Source organism: Plasmopara halstedii (genome assembly GCF_900000015.1).
Source record: "Plasmopara halstedii genome assembly, contig: Scaffold_816, whole genome shotgun sequence".
In the NCBI taxonomy this organism is placed as follows: domain Eukaryota; phylum Oomycota; class Peronosporomycetes; order Peronosporales; family Peronosporaceae; genus Plasmopara; species Plasmopara halstedii.
This window is the reverse complement of record NW_020187732.1, coordinates 981,177-990,728: the sequence shown is the minus strand read 5'-3', so window position 1 is coordinate 990,728 and position 9,552 is coordinate 981,177.

The following is a 9,552-nucleotide window of genomic DNA, read 5'->3' as shown; positions in this document are numbered from 1 at the left end:
ATATATATATATATATTGTTCTGGATAACATCCTTTCTAGGAGTAGGCGTCTGTGCCAGATTGCTGGCAGCGTTTAGCTTCTTGTAAGCATGAACGATACGCTACTCGCCGTCTGGCTTTCGAACACAGAACGTGGGTGTCGAATGGGGAGACGTGCTCTCACACACCATTCCTGCGTCGTGTCTCGCACGAAAAAGGCGTCAATGACGTCACTCTGCCCCTTGAGCAGGTGTCATTGGCGTGTTTCGCAGTATTTGATCAGGTCGATCTCTTGACGCACACCTCGATTATGAGGTAGAACCAACGGCAAGTCTTTTGAGTCGACGTCTTGAAATTGTTTTACTAAGATGGTACGGACCTGAGGGAGTCTTCAGGATCGACGATCTACTCCGTGCGTTCAGCACTGTCATGGTGTTCTCCAAGACACCTTCATCTAGAATCAACGACAAATTTATCTCTCTTTCGGTTGTATAATGACCACCACGGCTAAATCGCCTGTTTTCAAGGCACCGCCGATCTTATTGAAGGACATATAGTCCAGCTCAAGAAGAGCATTCACCGACGGAATAGCCTCTAGGTCAGCGCTGTCTCCCTCTCCCGCCATACCGGGGACAAGGGTGTACAGCTGTGCTCTATCGTCTATGGTGGACACACCCTAGGTCAGGGTTGACACTCTGCGTCTTGCAGCTGGCATCCGGCATCGTTGTCGCTTCTTCATATAGGTTGTGCCTCTCGGCAAGACAAGTGTAAGCACGCACTCAGCGTCGTCCAGTGCTAGCCCCTCTTCATACTTCACTGGAGCCTTGATGTCATTCACAACATAATACGAATAGCATCTTGTTCCGCAGTCTTCGTCCAGTGGATAACGTGCCACTCCACGCGCACCAGAAGAGCCTTGCCCAAGATGCCTTATACTTCGTCCGATTATGTCACTTGTGGACTGAACCGACTGCTCAAAAACGCTAAGTGAATTACGTTTTACTACACGTGCATCACTGGTGCCTCGCCTTCGATGCTTCGAATTTCGCCCGACTATGCCACTCGTGTCATGCAGCGACTGTTTTGATACATGATTATTACTTTGTGGGTTATATCACTTCACGCGCATCACTGGGGCCTAGCCCTCGATATTTTCGGTCATTGGTCGACCATGCCACTCATGGCATACAGCAACTGCTTCGATACTTAAGCAGCGCACAGTGTCATACATGCCACTCCACGTTCAGCCCGCGAACCATGCTTTGGGCATCTGACCGATACATCATCGGTGTTCACCAACTCGGATCTTCAGCGCGCTGACCGTCTCTGTTCAGCGCCCGCGTCAATACTGTTTTTGCCTTCTAGCAGAGGTGGGCTCATAACTCACCAAACATTCACCCGGAGACGTGTGCGTAGCCTCCAAGGTCTTCGACCTTCAGTCAATTTATGGCTCATTGTGTTCCAATCATGCCATGCCAAAAATGAGGACATATCCTGAATTTAAGTCTTGGACTAGGCAGCGTTCCACACTATCAGAGTAAAAAAAACTTTACACCGAGGTCCAAAGGGACCTTTGTCACCATGACACGTGCCCCGTCGCTAGGCGAACGGTGTTGATTTCACTTAACCACGCTTTCAGCGCCTCGGCATACGGCTGAATTTTCATCATTATGGACCGTCAAGCATAATTGTCCGCTGTCCCAGAATCAATTAGGATCTTCTCTGGTTTCTAAAAGCCCATCACAGTCGCTTTTACGACCAGCATGCACGGCTAGCACACACGCTCCGTATTCAAGAGCACGGAGATCTTCAAAGCTGGGCCCTGCTCTTCTTTACCTTTTCGGCAAAACACAACTCAGTTTTTCCCTATTAGGGCCCCCGCGCCTACTGTGTTTTCTCGTTTCTTCGCGTCAAAATGAGACTGCTTGGAAGCGGGACGTCGGCTCAACGAACGTTGACGTGCCTTGCGCAGGGAACAACCAGTCCGAAGGTTACAGGTGTCTCCACAGACAAAACATCTTCGAGTGTTTAAACACTGCTCAGCAGTTCGACGCTCTCCCTTCTCTTTCTCAGCATAGCTGAGATCCATTAACTCAGGCCCTCTCAACTAGCTCTGAGAATGTGCATTCCAATCAAGCCATGCCGACTTGAAGTTGTCCGGCGTTCAATGCCACATTAAACGCCACACTCATCGCTTTTTCAAATGAAGACGGATGCACACAAATAATTACCATTCTGGCCACGCCGGTGGGGAAGGCTCACCATATAGACGGTCACTGTGACCGCCTTGAGGAGAGGATTGGCTGCCATCCCGGCAATGAGAGGTTCTAACTCTTAAAAAAAAGTCCACAAATTCCTTTTTGCCATGTCGGGCAGCAAGGAAACGCGATATCACGCGATGGGCCTGATCAAGCGGTGAGAACCACTTGCAAAAGCTGAGGTTTCAACTCCTTATAGGAGGAGAACGCCGCTTTAACCGAAGTACCGCACGTCAGTGCCCATTCGAGCGCAGCCCCCGTTTTAAAGATAGCTATGCTATGCGCTATTGCTCGTTCTGGTGCATGGCGGTGGGGTAGCATCTCGACCATTCTTATTCCCAGAGCAGAAGATTCACTCCATCTTTATCCTTGAACGTCTTCACGCTCGCCATAAGCGACCTGGGTCGAGATGTGTCATCAGTCGTCTGGCGTCATAGACACAATCGACGCTGATAGCTTCTGCTGTAAGTGCTCTAACGAAACATTTTCATAACTTGAAAATTTCTTTAAGCGTGCCCTTAGAGCCTCGGGTCCTTTCTCAACGAGGTACTCCACGCTCTCAGAGTCCAGCAGGAACATCAGCTTATTAAGCCCGTCCTGCATGCCCTGGGGCGAATGAGAGTATTGCTCCATCCTCACAAAGCACCAGTTGTAACGACTTAGGCGTCAATTGACTACAATTGCTACCAAGTGCAGCAAAGTTGCCGTAGCTCTTTGCTTAGAGAAAGCTAAGCTAAACTAAGGTCACCGACCTTACGTTTCCTCCAGGAATCAGTACGAGCGCTGCCTAAAAAAAACCAGAAACCTTAGCCAAGGTAAATAAACTCTCTCGTTAATCATTGAAACTGTATTTGATTGTTTTAGTTGCGGCAGAGACACCAACATCCAAAACCTTAGTTTTTCAATTGATATAACGGATTTTCGCGATCAAAGTCCAGTCCCGAATAGAGCCCTCAAAAATACAATATCCCCTACCCCGCTATAATGACTTTAGATGACCGGGGAATAAATTCCCACGCACAACGCCTACGATCCATCATGGACCCAAACACGCGGTAGCGAACCCGTGTCGGAAGTAACTTCTCTAGAACCGTAAAGAATGTTTTTTTTGTATTTATTTTAAGTTTGTGACGTACTTCGAAAACTAGAATCGCTATTTTCACATTGTCACTAAAACATTCAATTTTTCGGACAAAGAATCCGGATTTTTTGGGCTTGAGTCCGGTACTAATAAATAGAAGACCAGACTCTAATCAGGAAAATCGGTTAGTAATACCCGGTAAATATAGTAAGATATAATTCATATGAATTATATCTTACTATATTCCTCCTCGTAGTGGGTTCTTGTTACGGTGAAGCCACACCACTGTGAGGTTGTACCATCTTGTGTAATCTACAGCTACGTCCGGCCACACCACCCACACTTTCATACAAGGGTTGTTACACGAAATGTGGGACCGCTATTTATACCTCAACTTCAAGAAATAGTTTCAAAGCTATTGGAGTGGAATCATGCTGGTAATCAATAGCTAAAAGAAGATCGACACCATGGCGGCGTAATCGCGTTGCATGAAATTTTTTCGCAGCCCACGGAGACCTTTTTTGAATCATAGCTCATCGGCTAAAAAAACTTGTTCATCTTTGTTTACAGTTTTTTCAAGCACATACACACGACCTGTGTTCGCTGCTTGCCTTTGGCGTTTCTTTCGCGAAATTGAGCTCAGAGTGAGATGATATCATTTCAACATGTAATTGGTAAAGGCCAATGACTAAGTCTTAATCTTGAATTCCAAAAACCAGATAAATTTCATTTGGAGGCAGGACGATCAGCGGCGCTCATACAGCAAAATACCGATATTGCAACGGGGTTACACGTACCCAGAGTGCAAAGGGGCTACGCGTGCCCTCGAATACAAGAATGGGTCACACAAGATAGTGTAACTGCACAAACGTGTGGATTGCATCCACTCGTTTGTTGGTGTAATCACGCAATGGTGTGGCTACACCGTAACAAGAAGCCAGTACGTGGCGGGACTGCCAGTAGTTATCCGTATTGATTTGATACGCCTATTTAATTAGGAAAACCTAAGGTTTAGATGTAGGCGGCTCTGCAGAAAATAAAACAGGTAGATACATTTTCAATTTATATTGGAAGAATGTATTTGCGTTTAGGTACTCTTTGAGCTAACGGATTGGTCCGCTACACTCGTACTAGTTCTGGTATAGAACGTAAGGTCGGTGCACCTAGTAAGCTTCCGGTAAGTAAAGTACTGCGACAGCCACGCTGCAATTGGTTGAACTCGTAGTCAAGTCACGCCTGAGTCATTACGACTGATCTTCTCTGAAGGTGGAACAACTCTTCTTTTCGCCCCAGGGGATGCAGAACGGGCTTAATAAGCTGATGTCCCTGTTGGACCTGAGAGCATGCAACACCTTGTTTCGCAAAGACCTAAAACGATAAGCACATGTTTAGAGACATTTTCGAGCTATGGAAATGCTACCAACAGCAGAAGCTGTCGGTGTAGACTTCGTCCAGGACGCCACAGTCGACAACTGACCTTATGCCGCTTATGGCGAACGTTAACACCTTCGAGGGTACGGTCGGACACCTCCCAAACCAGGCCGCTCATGGTGAGCGTTCAGACCTTCGAGGGTCGCGGGCCGAGCGCGAGAATAGGCACTGATATGCGAAACTTCGGTTGAAACGGCGTTCCAATTCTGAACGATGCTGAAGCTGCAGCTTTTGCGAGTGTCCTCATTGCCTAACCAGCCATATCGCAAGCGTTCGCGTTTTCTTGCTGCCCGACAGGGCAAGAAGGAATTGGTGGACTTTGTCCAAGTGTTAAAGTCTCTCGTTGCCGGGATGGCAGCAGATCCTCTCACCGATGCGGTCGCAGTAACCGTCTCTACGGAGGGCCTCCACACTGGTGTGGCCGGAAAGGAAATCCTCCGTGTGGGTCCGTCTTATTTTGAAAGAGCGGGAATTTGGCATTGAATGCCGGATTCAATTTTCAGTCAGCACGACTTGGTTGAAATTTATACCCTCAGAGGTCATCGAGCGGTTCTGAGCCAATGGATCTCAGCTATGCTGAGGAAGGAAGAGCTCCGAGCTGTTAAGTAGCGTCTAAAACACCCGACGGTGTTTTGTCTGTGGAAACATCCGTCACCTTAGGGCTGGTTGTCCCCTGCATAAGGGACAATCCAATTCTAATCAGTCTGGTTTGACGCAGGGATACGACAACACCCAGTAGGCGCGGGTCTCCCCGCTGGCGAAGAACTGAGTTATTTAAAATGTTAAAGAAGTAGGGCCCAGGCTCGAAGAGCTCCGTGCGCTTGAACACGGAACGTATTTGCAAGGCAATCTGGCTGGTCGTAAAAGCGACTGCGATGGGCTTTGAAAAGCCATGGAAGATCCTGATAAATTCCGAGGCGCAAGCAATTATGCTCGATGCTTCACAATCGAATGAAGTCAGTTGTATGCTGAGGCACTAATGGAGCGGTTGAGTGATACGGTCACTGTTCAATTAGTGACGAGGACTTGTGCCACTGTGCTGAAGGTCCCTGTGGACCTCGGTGTCAAGTTTATTGGCTTCTGTAGCGTAAACCGCTATTATGGTTTAGACTTGGACTCACAATATAATCTCATCCTTGGTATTGCATGGTTGGAACACAATGAGCCATGGATTAATTGGAGGTCAAAAATCTTGGGCACTACGCGCACGTCCCCTGGCGGAACCTTGATGAGTCATGAAGCCACTTTTGCTAGAAATCAGAAGCGCTTTTGACCAAGCACTTTACCGGGACGGTCGATGTGCTGGATATCGGAGTATTCGAATTGTCGAACACCTAAAATGTAATTTACAAGAGTCCCGAGGATTAAAAATGAGGTGGGACTTAACCCCCTTAGTTAGTAAAAGTGGCATGGTTAGCAAAGGGCCGAGGCATCGGGGGCCTCGCCCTCAGTATTGCACGTGGAGCGGTACGCAATCCACCGATCACTGCTCACGTTTCAAAGTAGTTACTGCATGCAAAGAATGGCATGGTTAGCCAAGGGCCGAGGAATCGCGGGCGAGCCCCAGAAATGCACGTGGAGTGGTTTGAAATCCACTGAGCACTGCTCACTTTCAAAGCAGTTACTGCATGCAAAGAGTGGCATGGTCGGACGAGGTCCGAGGCATCTCGGACAAGGCCCTTCGGATGCGCGTGAAGTAGCACGTAATCCACTGAACGAAGACTGCGGAAATAACAGTCTATCTTTGGACGTTGTCAATACCATCGTGGCTTTGATGGAGCGGGGAGTGGGGACACTGGACGACGCTGAGTGCTTGTTCATACTGATCTCGATGATATGTATAACCTCTAAGAGAGGAGACGTCGACGCCGTATGTTATCTGCAAGACGCAGGGCGTCACACGTGAAACAGGGTGTGATTACCGTAGACGATAGTGCACAGCTATACACCCGCAAGATTTAACGGGAGGGGGGGACAGCGCTGCCCGTGAGGCTATTCCTGCGGTTGATGCTCTTCTTGAGTTGGACGATATGTCCTTCCAAAATTTGGCGTTGCCTTGAAGGCAAGCAATTTAGCCGTGGTGGTCATTATACGACAGAAAGAGGAGATCTACTCGTCGTCGCTACTGGGTGGAGCTGTCCAGGAGAACACCATAACAGTGCTGAACGCACGAAGTAGATCGTCAATCCTGGAGAATCCCTCGGATACGTACTATCTATTGGTAAAGGATTTTTACGTCGTCGTCTCCGAAGATCCGGCGTTGGTTTTACCTCTAAATTGAGGTGTGCGTCATGAGGTAGACCTAACCAAATACTGCGCAACACTCCAAGTACACCTGCCCAAGAAGCAGTATGACGACATTAACGCCTTTTTCCGCGCGAAGCAAGACACAGGAATGGTGCGTTAAAGCAAGTCTCCCATTCGACACCCACGTTCTGTGTTCGGAAGCCGAACGGCCAGTAGCGTGTCGTTCACGCTTACTAAACGCTGCCAGCAATCCGGCACAGCTGCCGATTCCTAGAAAGAATTCTCTCCAGAACAATATGATTGGCTGTACAAAGTACAGTGCACTCAACTTGGTGGATCGGTATTACCAATAGCTCTTGAGGGCGAGTGATATTCTGCTGACAGCGGCTAGCACTTCGAGCTGGATGCTCTGGAAGTGGCTGGTGATATTTTAGAGCAGTCAGTTGCAGCATCGTCTTGTGACGCAATTGTTCAGTCCCACCGGGCGTGTGCACAAACATACTTCAACGACACCTTCGTCCACAGTTGTGCGGGGCACAGGAAGACAGATGTCGAACATCTCATCGTCCGTTTTAGAGCGGTGCTCGAGTTCATGCGGTCGAATAAGCTGTTTGCTAATGTTGATAAGTGCATCTTCGGCGCGGAAGAAATTCCCTTTTTAAGGTGCTTTAATGGGAAGCTTGGCCTTCGAGCAGATCCCGCCAAGGTCAAGGCCACTGTTGACTGGCCGTTTCCAAAGAGTCAGAAGGACTTGCACAAGTGGCTTGACCTCGCCAACTCCTTGCACAAGTATAGCGCAAATTATGCGAAAATGGCACGGCCATTGTCAAATCTCTTTAGGAAGTATACAGAATGGTTTTGGCACACCGAGCATCAAGAGGCTTCTGACAGGGTCAAAGACAGCCTCCAAATACTGGCATTACCAGACCCCAAACGTCTTTTTTAGGGTCGGCCGTGACGCCCCGGACTTTGCTATCGGCAGTGCACTGCTGCAAGCAGACACCGAGGGGCGAGATCGGGTGAATGCGTTCGAATCTCGCCAGGTTAAGGTTGCGGAGAGGAGCTATCCAGTCTACGACAATTAATTACTTGCGATGAAGTGTGTACTTGTCAAGTTCAGGGTGCACCTGCTTATCTCAAAGCCGTTTATGACTCACACAACTCATGCGTCACTAAGCACTGCGTCTCACCTCTCGCAGAAAATGGCTAGGTGGCTCTTATTCTTTGCAGAATAAAACTTCGAGGTGAAGTATGAGCCAGGAAAGCAGAATGATTTGGCTGATGCGTCGTCACGCAGATCGGACTATGAGTTTGCTCATGCCACGACGATGACATCGTCAGTAATGGATTTGATTCGCGCCGCATACGCGAGTGATGGTATGTGTTTAGCGCTGCAACAAACTTTTGAAACGAAAGAGTTTGGAGACTTGGACCTAAAACTGTCGGCGCGATTGCTCGCACGGTTACACCGATATTCGTTGAATAACGGCCTGCTGTATCATAGCACCGATTAGAGGGATACGCCACAAACTAAGTTTCCCACGATGAGTAGTTGAAATACCATAATCACTGTGAGGCCCGCGACATGGTCATCCCAGTTGTGAAAAGACGGGCAGCTCGGCGAGTTGCCGCTATTGGTGGCTCAAGCTGTACAAATGGACAAGAACATATGTGCGCATGTGTGAGACGTGACAAAGAGTGAAACCTTCTCCAGTTGCGGCGGCGCCATTGGCCAGTTTACAAGCATCCCCCAAGTGTTGGCTGTCAACTTTGTGTGTTGGCCTGTCGAAGAAATCGGCAGGCAACATGCGTGTAGTGGTCTTCGTCGACAATTTGAGCAGAATGGCTCATTTTGTAGCAGGGCCGGACACCATCGACGGTGTGGGTACACCGACGCTGTTTGCCGATCGTGACGTTCGACACCGGGGACTTCTGAGTCAATGGTTTCTGACAGAGACCCACGCCTCACTAGGAAGATTTGGTTAACGATCTTTTAGGTGCTGGGCACAAAGTTGACAGTGTCAACAGCGGACCATCCGCAGACGGATGCTCAACCTGAGCGCATGATTCGCATCGCTGAAGACGTTTTTCGCAGCGCTTGCGCTGAGGCGCCGGGGCACTGGGGCTCCAAGCTGCAATTTGTAAAGTTTGCTCCGAATAATGCAGTGCATTTATCTACCGGTTACACGCCGTTCTACGATGAAGGGCTTGTTGATCGTCGCGTCCCGCTGACGCCGCCTTCCCATGTCTCAGAGCTTGGAGCGGGAGGAATAGCTGAACGGCTAGCTGATGACAGCCCCCTCATTATCCGTGGAGAAGTCGATGACTTCCCGTCTACCAGACTAAGTGTCTTACGACATGTTCGCGTTGCGATGGCTGAAATCTAAGACGTGCACGAAGAATATACATACGAAAGAAGCAGAAGAAATCTGAAAAACTCTGAACTCAGAATCCTGTTATTTTTCTAAATGCTAAAAGCCTTCCTACACATGCAGTCTGTGTTGTCTTTAAAACCAACTTCCGTCCACAATTTATTTGGCCTTTTAAGGTCGTGAC